The 18,568-nt window shown below is 45.7% G+C and overlaps 1 protein-coding gene across 15 annotated transcripts in view; it reads right to left on the minus strand.

The window, feature by feature from the left end:
• Nucleotides 1-18,568, minus strand: part of TCF7L2 (transcription factor 7 like 2) — a 429,368-nt gene that overhangs the window by 289,068 nt on the left and 121,732 nt on the right. The window lies entirely within an intron of this gene.

The raw sequence follows: 18,568 nt of genomic DNA on the forward strand, positions 1-18,568 counted from the left end.
CCTTTAGTCATAGCAGATGAAGCCATTACGTATGGGTTATGTCCATCAACCAGCAGGGGAGATAGAGAGCACTCAAACTTTCACAGTGCCCTCTTGGCCAGCTAGCTCCACTGCCTCTTCAGTATTTGAAGCTTCCAAAGCAGTATGGCAAACCGCAATGGGAATCACAAGAGCTTTCCTCACAGCAAACGATGGCCCATCACAAGGGCATGAACTCATAAAGGAGGGAATGCACATCCTCCTGGAGGGAATAAACTCATCCTCCCAACACACTGGAGGGAATGAACTCATCCTCCTATTTATAGAACTGGAGGGGAACACACGCGCCTCCTGGAGGGAATCACACATCCTCCCAACACACTGGAGGGAATGAACTCATCCTCCTATTTATAGAACTGGAGGGGAACACACGCGCCTCCTGGAGGGAATCACACATCCTCCCAACACACTGGAGGGAATGAACACATCCTCCTAAATTTAAACGGAACATGAATCCTGAAGATTGTTTTCCAACTTTCTCCCAAGGAAGGAACTTCAGGAAATTAGAACAGAACCTGAAAAACAGATTCACAGCATACAATCATACAGGGAGGGCTCATGGCTTCATCTGCTATGACTAAAGGAAAGAAAATTACCAAGGTAAGAACCTAATTTTCCCTTCCTTGTCATCAAGCAGATGAAGCCATTACGTATGGGATGTAACAAAGCAATCCCTAGATAGGGTGGGAACAAGCCACACCATGTGCTAGCACTTGTGCACCAAAACACGCATCCCTCCTGGCAGCCACATCCAGCCTGTAATGTCGGGCAAAGGAGAGCTTAGAAGCCCATGTTGCTGCACTGCATATCTCTTGAAGAGAGAGAGTGCTCCAGTTTCAGCCCAAGAGGAAGAAATCGCTCTAGTAGAATGCGCTTTAAGGCTACAGGCGGCCAGCAGATAAGCTGAAAAGATAGTTTCTTTGAGCCAGTGGGCAATAGTGGCTTTAGACGCTGGAGACCCTCTGCGAGAACCGGATAGCAAAACAAACAGATGATCAGAAGTCCTGAAAGAGTTAGTAACTCGCAGATACTGCAGCAGAGTCCTGCGCACATCCAAAAGGTGCAGCTGCCCAAAAGATTCTGGAAACTCTTCCTCTGAAAAAGAGGGCAAGAAAATGGGCTGGTTTAGGTGAAAGGCTGAAACCACCTTAGGCATAAAGGAAGGCACGGTCCGAACCGTGACTCCGGACTCTGAAAATTGCAGAAATGGGTCTCTACAGGACAGCGCCTGGAGCTCTGACACCCGTCTCGCCGAGGTAATGGCCACCAGAAAAACGGCCTTCAGTGTCAAATCTTTCTCCGATGCTCGCCGAAGCGGCTAAAAAGGAGATGCCTGCAGGGTTTTCAAAACTAGCCCCAGGTTCCAAGCTGGACAGGGTGCTCGCACTGGAGGTCGGAGCCGAAGCACCCCTCTAAGAAACCGTGCCACATCTGGGTGAGCAGCCAAAGACACGCCTTCCACCTTACCACGAAGGGAGGCCAACGCTGCCACTTGCACCCGCAGGGAATTACAGGCCAAGCCTTTTTGTACACCTTCCTGCAAAAAGTCCAGAATCGGCAAGACAGGAGCCCGCATTGGAGCAATGGCTCTGGAAGCACACCAAGACTCAAACAGGCACCAAATCCTGGCATAAGCCACGGAAGTGGACCGCTTGCGGGCTTGCAGGAGAGTGGAAATAACTTTATTGGAATAACCTTTATCACTCAATTGCGCCCTCTCAATAGCCATGCCGTAAGACCAAAGTGGCCGGCGTCCTCCATGGCTACCGGTCCCTGAGTCAACAGGTTCGGTACCAGAGGTAATGGCAGAGGAGCCTCCAGGAGCATCTGTCGGAGGTCTGCATACCAAGGTCTCCTTGGCCAATCCGGAGCGATGAGGACCACTTCTCCTGGGTGCAGCCGAATCCGCAAGAGCAGGCGCCCTATCAAGGGCCATGGGGGAAACACATAAAGTAGACCCGGAGGCCAGGGTTGAGCCAAGGCATCCAACCCCGCCGAGCGAGGATCTCTCCGTCTGCTGAAGAAGCACGAGACTTTGGTATTGGCACTTGTCGCCGTTAGATCCATCACGGGCTTGCCCCATTTGGCACAGATCTGCAGGAATACTTCATCTGCCAGATTCCATTCTGCTGGATCGATCTGATGCCTGCTCAGATAATCGGCCTGCACATTGCTCTGACCTGCAATATGAGCTGCCGACAGACACTGAAGATGCAGCTCGGCCCAGTGGCAAATCAGTTCGGCCTGCGCGGCTAGTGCTCTGCACCGTGTTCCGCCTTGTCGATTTATATAGGCCACCGTTGTCGTGTTGTCCGACATCACTCTGACAGCCAATCCTTCCAGGGTCACTTGAAAGGCCAGAAGCGCCTGAAACACCGCTTTCAACTCTAGGCGGTTGATGGACCACTCCGACTCCTCGGGTGTCCATAGACCCTGGGCATGCTTCTCCTTGCAATGTGCGCCCCAGCTCTTCAGGCTAGCATCTGTTACCACTAGGCACCAAACGGGGAGCATCAGCGGCATTCCTCGCCGCAGCATGCTGTCCGAGAGCCACCACTCCATGCTGAGTTGGGCCGCAGGGAGCCAAGTAAGTCTGCATTGGTAATCCTGAGAAATAGGAGACCATCTCCGGAGTAGGGAATACTGTAGAGGTCTCAGGTGTGCTCTCGCCCAGGGTACCACTTCCATCGTGGCTGTCATCGATCCCAGCAGCTGGACAATGTCCCAAGCTCACGGGCGGGGCATCCTCAGGAGCAGACGGACCTGATTCTGAAGCTTGCACCGCCTTAGCTCGGGTAGGAACACAAAGCCTGAGACTGTGTCGAACCTGGCCCCCAAAAATTCTAGAGATTGAGAAGGGGTCAGGTGACTTTTGGCCATATTGACGACCCAGCCTAGAGATTGCAGTACTGGCTGTAGCTTGTAAGCTCTCTGTTGCAGAGTCTGCTCTGATGAGCCAGTCGTCTAGGTACGGTGAACCCTGATACCCTCTCGCCTGAGAAAAGCAGCTACTACCACCATTACCTTCGAAAAGGTTCGGGGAGCTGTTGCGAGGCCAAAAGGCAAGGCCCTGAACTGGAAATGCTTTCCCAACACCGCAAACCTCAGAAACTTCTGGTGTGGGGGCCAAATCGGTATGTGCAAGTAAACTTCTTTCAGGTCTAGAGACGTGAGAAACTCTCCTGGCTGTACCGCCGCAATGACGGAGCGTAGGGATTCCATGTGGAAATGCCGCACTCTCAGGGACTTGTTCACTTCTTTTAAGTCCAGAATAGGGCGAAAGGACCCACCTTTTCGCGGCACCACAAAGTAGATGGAGTATCGGCCGCAGCCTTGCTCGGCGGGAGGCACCGGGGTCACAGCCCCTAACAGAATCAGACCTTGCAAAGTCTCCTCCACCGCCGCCCGTTTGACGGCAGAACCGCATCGGGACTCCACAAACACGTCTCTTACTGGGGCGTTGAAAGCTATTCTGTACCCATCTCTGATCAGGTCCAGAACCCACTGATCTGAGGAAATCTTGGCCCACTCCTCGGCAAAGAGGGAAAGCCGTCCTCCGATGACAGGCATCGAGGAGAGGGCCGGCGCACCATCATTGAGAGGGTCGCCCCTGAACTCCTTGTCTTGAGCCACCGGCTGCGGAACGCTTGTCCGAGCGAAAGGAGTTCCTCTGCTGACCACGGGCACGTGAAGTGAACCCAGCAGAACGCCCCGGGCGGTACCTTCTAGCTTCACGGAAGCGAGGTCTGTACGAGGAGTGGACCGCCTGGCCCTTAGAGAAAGGCCTCTGCCTATCTTCGGGCAAGCGCTGGGGTTTAGGATCACCCAGGCCTTTCACAATTTTCTCCAACTCCTGACCAAATAGGAGAAGTCCTTGAAAAGGCAACTTCACCAACCTTTGCTTAGAGGCCATGTCCGCTGCCCAGTGTCGTAGCCACAGACGACGGCGAGCCGCCACTTCTACTGCCATTTGTTTAGCCGAAGCTCTGACAAGGTCATAAAGGGCATCAGCCAGAAAGGACAAGGCCACCTCCATCCGCGGAGCCACATCCAAGAAGGGCTCCGCTCCATCTCCGGGCTGAGCCACTGCCTGTTGCAGCCAAGCTAGGCAGGCTCTAACAGCATAACAGCTGCATGCAGACGCCCGAACAGTGAGACCTGCAATTTCAAAGGACCGTTTCAATGCTGTTTCCAGCCTACGGTCTTGAACATCCTTCAGGGTAACACCTCCTTCAACAGGGAGGGTAGTTCTCTTTGTCACCGCAGTGACTAGGGCATCCACTGAAGGCATTTGAAAACGAGCCAAATGCCCCTCACGCAGAGGGTATAACTGCCCCATAGCCCTGGAAACTCTTAAAGGTCCCTCGGGGTCAGCCCACTGAGCCGAAACAAGCTCTAGGATGGAGTCATGCAAAGGGAAGGCCCGAGCAGCTTTCTTGGTACTAGCCATCCTGGGATTACCCGAGGAGGCCATGCCACTGTCAGGATCTTCAATCGAGAGGGCCTGCAGGGTATCTGAAATAAGCGCTGGCAGCTCATCACGGTGGAAAAACCTCACCGCGGAGGGATCATCCAGATCCTGTGGTAAATCCACACCTGACTCTGGTTCCTCAGACCAAGAACGTCTGTCAGAGTTCTCCGAATCCTCACACCCCGACCACGGGGGGGGGGGGGGGGGGGGGGGGGGGGGGGAAGGTGCACCACAATCTGAAGGGGAATTAACCCTTCTGCGCTTATCTTTAGGCCAAGCATCCGGGGAAAAAAGCCTCACTGGGCAGTCCCAGGCCAGAATCCATCGGGGGGGCAATCAGAGGAGCCTCAGGCGACCCTTGAGGAAGGGCTCTTTTCATCATGTATGCTTTATGCAGCAAAAGCACAAAATCCGGGGAGAAAATCTCACCCTGGGCACCCAAATCCTGTCCGGTGCCAGCCACTCCTGAAATAGCCCCACCCGGCTCAGGTCTCTCCGTGTCCACGGAGGCCGCGCCATGCGGTGTAAGCAAAATGGCGCCTGCTGCCAGCTCAGAGCGGGAAGAAACATCGCTCGCCATGCTCGGGCCGGCTCCTACGCCAGTACAGCACGATTTACAGAGCCCTGCTGCTGATTTGCGCTTGCCACAAGTGGAACAGCGCTTTACATTGTCCGCAGCCATCGCCGAAAAACGGCGGTAAAATCCAAAATGGCGGTTTCGCGCCAAAATCACCCCGATCGCGGGCCCACCCCGGAGGAGTTGGAAAAAACTCTTACCTCAAAGGATCTAGTGTACAACTACGATCCTGCTGAAAATCAGGTCAAAAACCTCTGTTCCAGCGTCTCTGCGTTTAAAAACGCGACGCGACTTTTTTTTTTTTTTTTTTTTTTAAGCTGTGAGGAAAGCAGAGGTATTGAAGACTCCGGAGGCTCAGATGAGTGGGAAAGGCAGGGAAAGGGCAAACCTATATGCCTGCATCCACTGTTGGTGGGTAAGGACAGGGAAAGCAAGGCAATATGTCCACATCCACAGAGGTATGGGTAAGGCAGGGAAAGGGCTAACCTATGTGCCTTTAAAGTGAAGCTGCTATAGCCTCCAACACCCCGGTTAACAACTGGCAAGCCAGGAACCACATCCCGGCAGATTTTTCTGGAGCTCGAACAAGCTGCAGCCACCCTGCTAAGGGAGATAGAGAATACTGAAGAGGCAGTGGAGCTAGCTGGCCAAGAGGGCACTGTGAAAGTTTGAGTGCTCTCTATCTCCCCTGCTGGTTGATGGACATAACCCATACGTAATGGCTTCATCTGCTTGATGACAAGGAAGTGCCCTTTTCACATTATTTTTGGGGGAATTAAAAAAAAAACCAAACAAACCTGTACATCCTCTAAATACTGTAATTACAAACAGGCCAGAAATTTAGAGACTGGATTCAATTTGATATTAAAGACCATTGCAGAAAAGAGCTGATCCTTGAAGCACCCCCAATAGGACCACGAAACCACAAAGAGCTATCTGATCCGCGAACTGAAAACGTCTGGAGGATCCAAAAAAGAACTGAACTATAAAAGCACGTTTTCTGTAATACCTACGGCTTTCATCCTTCTTATCAAGATTTCATGATTCACAGAGTAAGAGGCAGCCAAAACATGTAATGACACCAACAAGTACTGAGAGCCTCTGTCGACGCCCTGCAACACAACAACATTTCCGTATTATGTTGTGGACAAAATCCAAACCATTATCCAAAAATCTCACGATCATTGAAGTCTTTTAAATGATCAAAAATCAATTTCTCAGACACCTAGCCAGAAATTAAAGAGAAAAAAATGGATTTGTAATTATCAGGAAAGCACGGGCCCAAAGATCTTACAGCAGACCTCTTTAAAGAATCTGGAACAACTCTATTCTTGTGCACGAGGTAAATCTGTATGTACTAAACTCACTGTATGCAAGGTCTCTCATGCATACTCATTGAGGTGATTCTGAAATCTTGACTAAATATGCTTCCAGGAGAAGAATGAGAAGTGCCGTATTGAATGATGCCAAAGAGATGGAAGATGGGTCTACAAAAGAACAAGGTGGGGTGAGAACAAAAAAAAAAATCTACAAACTACCAGGATCCTTAAATGTCCTGTTCTTAGGGCCATTTCAAACGGCTTACAAGGAGGTGTCCTGAAATGTCACATGTGACCTAACCACCCATCCTCAACTTCTAGGCCACTATAAGCACTTTCAACAGTTTTAATATACATCTTTTGTGCAATACTCAAGCTTACAAATGGTGATACTTGCTCTACAAAGTGTACTAAATATTTTTCTCCACTCTGTATGGGCAAAATCTTTATATCTGGCCCTAAAGTAAAGGTTCTTAATTAACCTAGTCCTTCCAACTGATCAGGTATTCAGAGTACCTACGATGAATATGTAAGTGATAAATTTGCATGCACTACCGCCACTGTATGCAGATATATCTCATGAATATTCATTGTGGATATTCTGAAACCCTGAATGGCTAGGTGTGTCCTGAGGACTGGGTTGAAACTACTGCCCTAAACAACTCCTTAAAATATTTTTATTGGTAAGTTAACTTATTGAAAAACTCATTAACCTGTTCCTGCAGTGGCCTCACAAGTTAGTTAGGAGCCACAAAACAAATCCAAAGTATAGGATGTTGACGAGCCTAAAAGTGGAATGGAGGAGTGGCCTAGTGGTTAGGGTGGTGGACTGGGGAACTGAGGAACTGAGTTCGATTCCCACTTCAGGCACAGACTCTGGGCAAGTCACTTAACCCTCCATTGCCCCATGTAAGCCGCATTGAGCCTGCCATGAGTGGGAAAGCGCAGGGTACAAATGTAACAAAAATAAAATAGATACTATTGGACATTCTACATGGAATGTTGCTACTATTGGAGATTCTACATGGAATGTTGCTACTATTGAGATTCTGTTGCTACTATTGGAGATTCTACATGAAATGTTGCTATTCCACTAGCAGCAACATTCCATGTACAAGGCTGCGCAGGCTTCTGTTTCTGTGAGTCTGATGTCCTGCATGTACGTGCAGGACGTCAGACTCACAGAAGCAGAAGCCTGCGCGGCCACATTGGTGATCTGCAAGGGCCGACTTCTACATGGAATGTTGCTAGTGGAATAGCAACATTCCATGTAGAATCTCCAATAGTAGCAACAGTGGAGGAGTGGCCTAGTGGTTAGGGTGGTGGACTTTGGTCCTGGGGAACTGAGGAACTGAGTTCGATTCCCACTTCAGGCACAGGCAGCTCCTTGTGACTCTGGGCAAGTCACTTAACCCTCCATTGCCCCATGTAAGCCACATTGAGCCTGCCATGAGTGGGAGAGCGCGGGGTACAAATGTAACAAAAAAATTAAAAAAAAGCACTATGACACCAGAAAAGAAGTCATGCATGTGCAATGAACCAGACACCATGGTGAATGTATTTTGCAATGTCTGGTTTCCTTCCAAATAAAGGCCATTGCTAAAGAATTCAAAAAATGACTAAGCAATACTATAAACACAGGAGTTGGAGACAGGGCACCAAAAAAATTCAATCTTATTTCCTGACAAAAGAGGCTACAGCAGATCATGAAGCAAGGAGAAGAAGCTGAAGCAGCTGCCACCGGTGAAGTGCTATTGCTGGGCTGTAGGGAAGGAATGTAGGTATTGGAGCTTGCAGACAGGGAAAGCAAAAGAAGATTTAAAAAAAAAAAAAGATTTTTTTAAAAAAGAGCAAAAACAGCCAAAAAGAGAGAGACACACAAAATAAAATTCCAAGCTCCTGAAAATTTTAGTCCGATATGTCAAGAGTCCTAGACATTTTTCCTCCCCCTGGTGGCAGGACTTTGCTCACCACATGTGGGTTTTTTGAAATATTAAGCAATACACAGATGGGACAGTTTTCTTCCAAAGTAAATAAAATAATTCAAACATTTGCCAAATTATAAATCTGGCTTGGCCTTCATGGAAAACAACCACACAAAAGAAAAAAAACCCCAAACAAAACAAAACATAAACAAGAAGCAGCCTTGCTACTAGAATTACACCTAGTACTTGCTTTCCTACTAATGAAGCACTTTCCCCTAGATTCTATATATGGGGGTCTAGATTTGAACGCCAAAATTTGGGTGCTGCATATTCAAATTAACGTCAATAATTGGGTGTTAACCAAATACCGACATGAACTGGCACCCATTAAAATTTGCGTGCGCTTCTGGCTGTGCGCTATTCTATAAGGCATGGTGCCTAACTAATAAGGTGTAACAGAAAAGGCATGGGGGTGTCAGAGGTGTTCCAAAACGTCATGCGTGTTCTTACAGAATAGTGTCTCAGAACGCTTAACTTGGCTGCCAGCATTTACACCAAGTTTTAGCAGGTGCAAGTCTAGCGCCGAAAGTTAAGCATGGGAATCGGTGCTAAGCATGCAGCCTTTCTAGAACTGTCCACTGATTTTAGAGCCCCATTTATACAATTCCTCCCTTTGTGCCTGTGGTGCTGCTGTGAGGAGGAGACGCCTGCATGTACACACCAAGTAGCTCTGACCTACTGTCAAGGCCTCCGAGAGGAAGTGTCAGCAGGTTCCTCCAAGAAGGTGCGTGCACCCGATATTTCTGAGCAGGAAACGGGATCTCAGAACAGCCTGCCAGACAAAGTCCTGCTGGGGATTTCTGTTTACTGCAGCGGGAACACCTTTTCATCATCTCAGCCGCCATGTGCTGATTGTTATGGCTCCGTCATTGGGCAGCAGACCTGCTGTCCAAGCAACATCTCACTCTTCTCCCTTTTCATGGAAAACTCCTCTTTGGCGAGGATCTGGAGAAAATTGTAAAGGATTTGGGTGACTCATAAGTCTCAGAGACTGCCCGAGGATAAATCTAAGGCCTCGCTGAGGGTGGTGGCTTTGAGGTCCTGTGTTCGTGAAGCTCGGCGGTACCAGCCAGGCTGCGTGTCGGGGGCATTCCAGCTCTCCAGGTATCAGCAGCTCTCTTCCTTTCATGGGAATAAGCGACCCTTGGGCTCCTCAGTGCATCAGGATGCTTGAAGACGCCATTCCTAGTGAAGGGGCACCGGTCTGCTCTTTGGACAGCAGGATGGGTGGGGGGGGGTCTCATTCCTCTACAACTCTACATCAAACTATAGGAGTAAGCTGTATGATAGGCCTGCCTAGATGACAATACGAGCCAATGCTTTGATAAGCTTACTGGGTTCAGACCAATAAAGATTTAAAAACCATACAGGCAATCTTAAGATTTACACGAGAGGAAAACTGGAAGCCAACGCAACTTTTTAAGAAGAGGAGATGCTCTCTCAAATTTATTCATCTTAAAAATTAGCCTAGCAGCCATATTCTGAAGCAGCTGTAATCTCCTCAATAGCTTCACAGCAATTCATCAGTATAAGAAATTACATTAATCAAGATAAGGCAGAAGAATGGCCTGAGCAACACTCCTAAAGCTTTCAACACTAAAACTAGACCAAACTGCCCTTAATTGCAGAAGGCGAAAGTTAAATTTCTTAACAAGGGCATTAATCTGATCCTCCAGAGTTAATTTCAAATCTAAAATTATACCTAAAACTTCAGAATAGTTCCCCTGTAGTGAACTGAAAAACTTTGGGGGGTAAAGAGTCAAAAATCCACGAACCAGTCATTACTTTTCTGCCTATTAAGCTTTAAAAACTTTTTATAGGCCATAAATCAATCAAAGAAATCTTCTTAAACAACACATCCCTAGTATTTTCAAAAGTGTCCAATGCTGAGCACAAAAGAAATATCATCAACATAAGACAATCTGAACACCAAGAGAAGTCAGAAACGCTCCAAGTGGTCTCATGTAAAGATTAAAAAGCAGAGGGGAAGAGGTGATCCCCGGGGAACACAGCAGCCGGGCAGCCAAGATAGTATTATTCTTATTTATTTATTGCATTTGTATCCCACATTTTCCCACCTATTTGCAGGCTCAATGTGGCTTACACATTCTTGTTAACATTGTCGTTCCAGGATATCAGGTACATTTAGTAATGTGCAGAGATTAAGTAAAGGAAGAAAGAAGGGAGTAATTAGGGTAGGTATAGAAGGTGGGCTTTCATAACTGAGTAGGTTGGATGAGGTGGATTGGTGAGATTGTAGGTTCTCATTGTAGACCTTATTGAAGAAGTACGTCTTCAGAGATTTGCGAAAAGATAGTTGTTTCGTTGATTGTTTTCAGGTCTGTAGGTAATGCATTCCATAGCATATAAAAATGGCACCATTCTTCTGAACCCTATGTTTCTCTTCCTCAAAACTTCCTCAAACCATTTGGTCACCTTTCCACCCATGCCCGATTCTCCAAGCCAATAAAGCATCAACGAGTAGTCTATAGCGTCAAAGGCTGCTGAAATATCAAACTGCAAAAGAACACCATGACCACCCCTACTTAAAATATCCTTAAACCTCGGTTATTAGAGTCAATAACAACGTCTCTGTACTATGTAAAGGACCACGTTGAGAAAAGTGTAACCAATCATTAGTAAAAATGAAATCCTGAAATTGTTGATAAACTATAAATTCGGCAATCCAAGGAATGCCTGCTATTGGTCTGTAACTGTCCACCAGAGTCAGATCTGCACTAGGGGATTATGGTAAAGGAGTGAGAATTATCTCAGAAATAGAATCAGGAGTAACAACCCTCCTCCAAAAGCGACCTAAACCATTCCACTAAATTTATAGGAATTGACTGCAACAGATAAGACTGACAATTATCTAACGAGACTTCTTAGAATGTTTAATAAATTTGGTGACAAGTTTCTAAAGAAATCCTTAAAAAAAAGAATTTCAACACCTATCTCCAGGAAAACTACCCACATCTGCAGATACTTCAAGACCGTGCTCCAACCAATCACCGGTGCCCATATTAAAATTTTTATCTAATTTTTTGTACTTTAGTCTGGGAAAAAAATCAACTAAGCCATCAGCAGAAAGTTGTGAACCCTGTGAGATAGAAATTATGGTGTCTGTACTTTAGAGAGGAGTGGCCTAGTGATTAGAGCACCAGTCTTGACATCCAGAGGTAGCCGGTTCAAATCCCACTGCTGCTCCTTGTGATCTTGGGCAAGTCTCTTATCCCTCTTATCCCGCCTCAAGTACAAACCTAGATTGTGAGCCCTCCAGGGACAGATAAATACCCAGTATACATGAATGTAACTCACCTTGAGTTACAACTGGAAAAGTTGTGAGCAGAATTTGCTATACCACCTTATTGGAGGAGTGATATGGGGGGAGGGGGAGAAAAACTGGATGAGCTAGGTTAAGCAGGAGGCTGAAGAGAGAGAGAGAGAAACTTCTAGGGGACAGTCTGGGCCCGCCCACCCCCCCCCCCCACCCCCCCAAAAAACAAAAACATTTCTGGAAGTGGAGAGGGCATTTACATAGTCAAAAGAGTTGGAAGCTCCTGTAGTGACAGACCGGAGGTTTTCATTTTTACAGGAATGAAATATTTAGAATTTGGCCTAGGTCTGGGGCTTCCTGGCTTTGCCTCGGGGCAGAATAATTTGACATTTAGTAGCAGAGCAGCAGTCCACAGATCTCCTACTGTGTTGCAAAGAGAGACCACTACCTCCAAAAGAAAAGGCAGTTTTATTTTGCACAAAGGTGGCATAACTGTCTGGAATGAAGAATAAGTTTTAGACCCAAACAGGATGTCAGCTAATCTGACTTCATCCTTTAGGAATTTTTTTGAAGGGGGGGGGGAGGAATATTTTCTTATGTGAATTACTGCTCACATCCTGCTGCCATATCACATACCCCCCCCCCTCGAATTTCAACAGTTTACTGCTCTATAATTACTGGCATAAAATAAATATTCCCATCTAAATACTGGTGAACAGCTGTGTCCACAAGATAAAATTATGCCTACATGTCATAATGTGGCATTTGTTCGGTGATATTTCACCTGGGTGGACCTACAATATCGGTTTAGGAGGCATAAAAACTACTTATACTTTCTGTGCCAAAGCCGGTGGTGGGAGGCGGGACTGGTAGTTTGGAGGCGGGGATAGTGCTGGGCAGACTTATACGGTCTGTGCCAGAACCGGTGGTGAGAGGCGGGACTAGTGGTTGGGAGGTGGGGCTAGTGCTGGGCAGACTTCTACAGTCTGTGCCCTGAAAATGGCAGATACAAATCAAGGTCAGGTATACACAAAAAGCAGCATATATGAGTTTATCTTGTTGGGCAGACTGGATGGACCATGCAGGTCTTTTTCTGCCGTCATCTACTATGTTACTATAAAAACTACAGTGCAGCCAGAATAAAATGCTGGATAATCACACACTAATACCTCCTTAGAATTCAAAGATATCATAAAACTAATTAAAAAAAATAATAATCCCATAGCACAAGGAAATGAAGTAGGGTGCAGAGTGATAAGTAAAAAAAAAAAAAAATTTTAATGCTAAAAAGATGCAAAAAGATTAGATAATAGAATGCAGTAAAATTTGGGTTTAGCATGTTCTAAGAAAAGACTTTTCCCGCAGGCTAAGCCCAGATACAAACAGTGTTTTAAATTAGGGTTTGGTTTTCTTTTGTCTTGCAACAATGTTGCCATTAGTGCATGAGACCTGCCTAAAAAAAAAAAAAAGGCCAGAAGCGCTTACCAGCTCCTATTTAGGAGACATTAACTGCTTCAGCTTTAACGTGCCTGCTGGATTCTGCAGGAATGCCCACTCTTTGCCCTCCTTAAAAATAATCTCGCTAAACCATTCTATGGTGAAAAACTCTGGATTTTTCCAGATGTTGTGAAGGTTACTCAGGAGAGACGAAGTTAAATTTTGTAATCAACTATTCAACAATAGGGAATTTATTCAAAACCAGGGTCAGTTTAAGTCGACAAGTTCTAAGCTGTTATGTTTACAATGTCTCCATTGATAACAAGTTGTAATATCTTGTGAGATGTACATAGCGTTGTGCACTATTATTATGAATATTGATGGGTGGCTGGAGTATGCATATGTTTGAGTGAAGTAAGAGTGTATTTTATGTTGTTTTGTATGGTTGATTGACATTTATTGTCAATAAAAAATGGTTTTTCATATGTTCTGGAGTCTTATGTAGCTATATACCCTTGTAAATGCCAAATACGATATCTTGACAACAAATATGTTTTTCTTGAACCAGAACATTTGCGATCTTTTATAGATTTTAAAAAATTGAATAGAACCAGTTTGAGTTTTAGATCATGTAATTCACAATATAATAGAAGCGATGTGTTCCAGGCCATATATGCTTTATAATTTACTTTAGATTAACTCCTCTTTTGTTTTTTGCCCCCCCCCCCACCCTTCTATGTGGTCTAAGAAAGAAAATTTACTGTTTTTTTCTTCAGAAGAAGATTCTTTAATTTTAATTCCTTTTCTGTTTTTCCTTAACAAGATGTAATGCTTGTGATTGATGTTAAAAATTTACAAATAAAGAAATTTAAAAAAAAATAATAATAATCTCTAAAAAAAATCGTTAACGTCAAATTTCTAATGACCTTTATAAATCACCAATATTTTTTATACAATTATCAAGCCATGAACAATCTATTACATTGCATTTATTCCTGCTTCAGAAACATGAACAGATCAAATCTTGTGAACAATTCGACTCATCTGCATCACAGCAGAGTGTTCTCGTCTAAAGTTCAAAGAAGTCAACCAATATTTGAATAATTCTTCGTTCTAATCCCAGTCCGTACGTTGACAGCTGATGCCAAACTCTTATTCTCTATGGACTCTCTGAACAATATATATCGGTTCTTCTGACACATTCGTGGTTAACTGTCAGTACCTTCAATTGTCCAAATACTGGTAAAAAAAAACAGATTTCGTTCACAGATAGTCGAAAATCCAGTGATTCAACTACAAACCTCCAATTGCAAATGTCTGTAGCATGTTAAATACATACGAACAGGTAAAATACCACAATGTGCATTAAGGCGTTTTGTGGTAGCCTATTTTCCAGCAGTAACACCAAATTAAGGGCTTAGGGCCCCTTTTACAAAGCCGCAGTAAAAGGGGCCCTTCAGTAGTGTCAGCGCATGGATTTGCCACGCGCCAAGGCCCCTTTTTACCACAGTGGGTCTTTTTCTTTTTAATTTCCTGGGGGAGCCCTTACCGCCACCTGTTTAGGCAGGGGTGTGCTAGTAAATTTTTAACAACAGGCTCTTTCTCTGGAGGTAGACAGCTCTGCATTTGCAAGAGCCACAGGTGGCCGGGGTGGGGTGGGGGAGCAACACTTGCCTCTCTCTCCTCCCTCCCTTCGTGCGGGCACGCTAGGCATACCTTTGCTGGCAGCCACCACTCCCAAAGTCTTGCTCTGAGCAGCATGCTGGAACTTCTCTCACATGCTGGAGAAGTCCCAGCCTGCTGCTCAGAGCTGGAAATAAGGAGCGGGGAGCAGCAGCAGTCTATTTACTTGGCTGGCAGGGCTCAGCATCTCCACCAGCAAAGTAAAAGAATTCAGCAAGGGGGCCCAAGCCCACATTTTGGGAGCCAGTTGTTAAAGTAGCTATGGAGGGCCCCTACTTTAACAACCGGCTCCCAAAATTCTTAAAAACTTAACAACCGGCTCTTGCGAGCCTGTGAGAGCCTGCTCCAGCACACCACTGTGTTTAGGAGGCAGTAAGGGCTCCCACTCTACCCGGGCAGAGCGTAGGGCTGCCCGACTACTGCTGGGTAAGGCCATGGTGCTAAAAAAAAAAAAAATTTCTTTCATTGATTACGTGACCAAAGGAGTTCGTTCACAAGAATCTTTTTGTTTCATCTGATGCGAAGGGATAAACACAGTGGCGCAGTATATTGCTCTCAGCAACTGCTTCATATTGTAAAGCACAGCCGTACCTAGTCTGCTAGACTTCGTGACCCCTGACGCGGGCGCTGTGCGCCGAAACACGGACCGTGTCGGGTCCATTTAAGGATTGTTTTATCTAAGCACAAGTTTTTTGACCTTTTTTTTTTTTTTAGGGCCTCTGGTACTTTTTGTTTTTGTTTCCTGCACGTTAGGGGCAGACAGTACCACTAGGCTCCTGCGGTAGCCCGATGGTAGTGCCAGAGTGACGCGTGGCAAAGCGGTGGTATGGGTACTGCCACTTTGAAAAAAAAAAAAAAAAGGAGGGGGGACCCTTAATGTTCTTTAAGAAAACAGACCCTAAATTAAGGAGGGCTAAGGCAATATTATTTTTGTCACCCCTTCCCTCACTTTCTGTAATGTGTTTTTAAAATTCTTCACTAAAAAAAAAAAAAAAAAAAAATGTATTCTAAAGTGCAGTTAACATGAAAGAAGTACCACCCTCATTATGAGAATCAGTAACCAAGAAGGTAAAGAACTGCACTGGAACAACCAACTAGAAGGGTACTTAAGAGAGTACTAATCCCCCTTCTGCTACCAGTTCTTGCACCCTATTTTTAAAAATCAACAATCCCTCAAGCCAACAGACTCACGCAGGTCATCTTGGGAGGTTTTCTGCTGGGCCTAATTTCTCAGAAGAGTTTATTTATTTGTGACATTCAACGTGGCTTACAACAAACAGTACAGGATCCATAACAAAGAATAACGCCAAGAGACCAACCTAGACACCTCCATTTTAGGCACCTAAAGGTCAGTGAAACTTCAACCAAAATTAAGCATCTTGGTTTTAGGATGAACGTTCACGTAACTTAGGGGCCTTTTAACCAAGGTTCTGCACTTACCACATAATTGCCCCAATTGCCATATAGTAAGTGCTGAGCCAGTGCGATAACTGGGGGCCTGCCAGTATCCTTCCCATACAGTTACCACACAGAAATAATCTTTACCTCTTGGCAGGGGTGTAGCCAGACTTCGGCGGGAGGGTGCCCACAGCCCGAGGTGAGGGGCACATTTTAGCCCCCCCCCCCCCCCCCGGCGCCACCGCCCCCCCCATTGCCGACACCCCCCCCCCGCCAACTCTCTAGAACCCCCTCTTACTGCCAACCTTCCCCCGCCGCTGTCGCCTACCTTTGCTGGTGGGGGAACCCCAACCCCCGCCAGCCGAGGTCCTCTTCTTCCGGCACAAGAAAACAGAACGAAGGAAGAAGAGGACCTCGGGCTGGCGGGGGTTGGGGTCCCCCGCCAGCAAAGGTAGGTGATGGCAAGTTGACAGCGGGAGGGGGGTTGAGAGGGTCCAGTCCCAAATCTATGGGGGCCCAGGCCCCCCTGGCCCCACGTAGCTATGCCCCTGCCTCGTGGTAAGCGTTACCTGGCCTATCTGAATCAGTGCAGTACACTGGTCTACACCCATTCTTCACTCATAACCCAACTCATTTCAGAGCATTAATTATCTCATATTGTCATGTCAAAATGTCAACAGTTACTGCAGCCATGCACGCTAGTCTATGCAATAACTACTTACCACCTTAGTTAAAAGGACCCCCTAAAGAACCTAAAACCATGATGGCTAATTTTATGCTTGCCCTTAAATTTTAAATTTAATCCTTTATTTATATTGTGTTCTTCACTATCAGAATTTTAGGCAGATTAATTAAGATATCAATTAACATAACGGAGTGCAATAAATTCCAGGATTACATATTCAATAACAAGACAGTAAGTTCACAAATGGTACGACCCATTAAAACCCAACAGATTAAAAAATATATACATAGCAAATGGCATGCATCATTTCAAGGCATTTTAATACAGAACAGGGGTTCTCAACCCAGTCCTTGATCACACCCAGCTAGTCTGGTTTTCAGATGCCCACAATGAATACGCACAAGACAAACTTGGCATACAATGGAAACAAGTGTATGCAAATTTCTCTCATGCATATTCACTGGGGATAGCTTGAAAAACAAATTGGCTTGGTTACTGGTATGTCTTAAGTACTGGGTTGAGAATCCCTTATATAGAACCAACTAACTCCTGAGATATATTGGTTCAGACCTAATTCAATAAAAGTTTCTGTAACAAAAATACATCTTAAACTTTCTAAAACTCATGTGGAGTCAAATTCTATAACAGTGTACTGAGGGACCCTTTTACTAAGCTGCATAGGCGCCTACACGCGCCCAAAGCGCGCAAAAATTGGAGTTACCGTGTGGCCCTTGCGGTAATTTCAATTTTGGCGCGCATCCGCTACGTGTGTCTGAAAAATATTTTCTGGGGCACAGCAGCTACGAGCATCAAGTGGCATTTGACGCCCATAGATCACTACCGTCCGGTTACCGCATGAGACCTTACCATTAGGTCAATGGCTTGTGGTAAAGTCTCAGACTCAAAATGGACACATGGAAAATTTTCATTTTTTTGCCACACATCTGTTTTCGGCCCAAAAAAAAACAAAAGGCATTTTTTTTTTGTAGGTGCGCTGAAAAATGATTCTGCGTGTGCCCAAAACCCGCACCTACACTACAGCAGGCCTTTTTTCAGCGCAAGTTAGTAAAAAGGACCCCTGAGCACTTATATTTTGCACACATAGCCCCTTGCTTTTCGGTCTTTAATGACCCTTGTGCAGTTTTTGCCCTCCTCCCCCTCCCCCCCCAATGACTCCCACACCAGGGAGACAAGTCAGTCAGTTGTGCACCAGCAGAAATGATCTATATTAATAATCCCTTTAACAAGGAGTTTTACGCAACGGGAATGTGTAACATTACTGGCTAAACTGGGGATTTACAGTAATTTAAGTAATGTTACAAATAAAAAGCCATTCAGCACAAAACTTGTTTTTCACGCTGTTGCAACAAGTTTACAACCCAAAACTAGCAACCTTGAGGATCCTGACTTATGGTATATAAGTACCTAAGTATTGCCATACAGGGAAAGACCAAAGGTCCATCGAGCCCAGCATCCTGTTTTCAACAGTGGCCAATCCAGGTCACAAATACCTGGCAAGATCCACAAAATGTACAAAACATTTTATACTGCTTATCCCAGAAATAGTGGATTTTCCCAAAGTCCATTTAATAACAATCTATGGACTTTTCCTTTAGGAAGCCGTCCAAACCTTTTTTAAACTCCGCTAAGCTAACCGCCTTTACCACATTCTCTGGCAACAAATTCCAGAGTTTAAT

Source organism: Microcaecilia unicolor, chromosome 5, assembly GCF_901765095.1.
Source record: "Microcaecilia unicolor chromosome 5, aMicUni1.1, whole genome shotgun sequence".
NCBI lineage: Eukaryota > Metazoa > Chordata > Amphibia > Gymnophiona > Siphonopidae > Microcaecilia > Microcaecilia unicolor.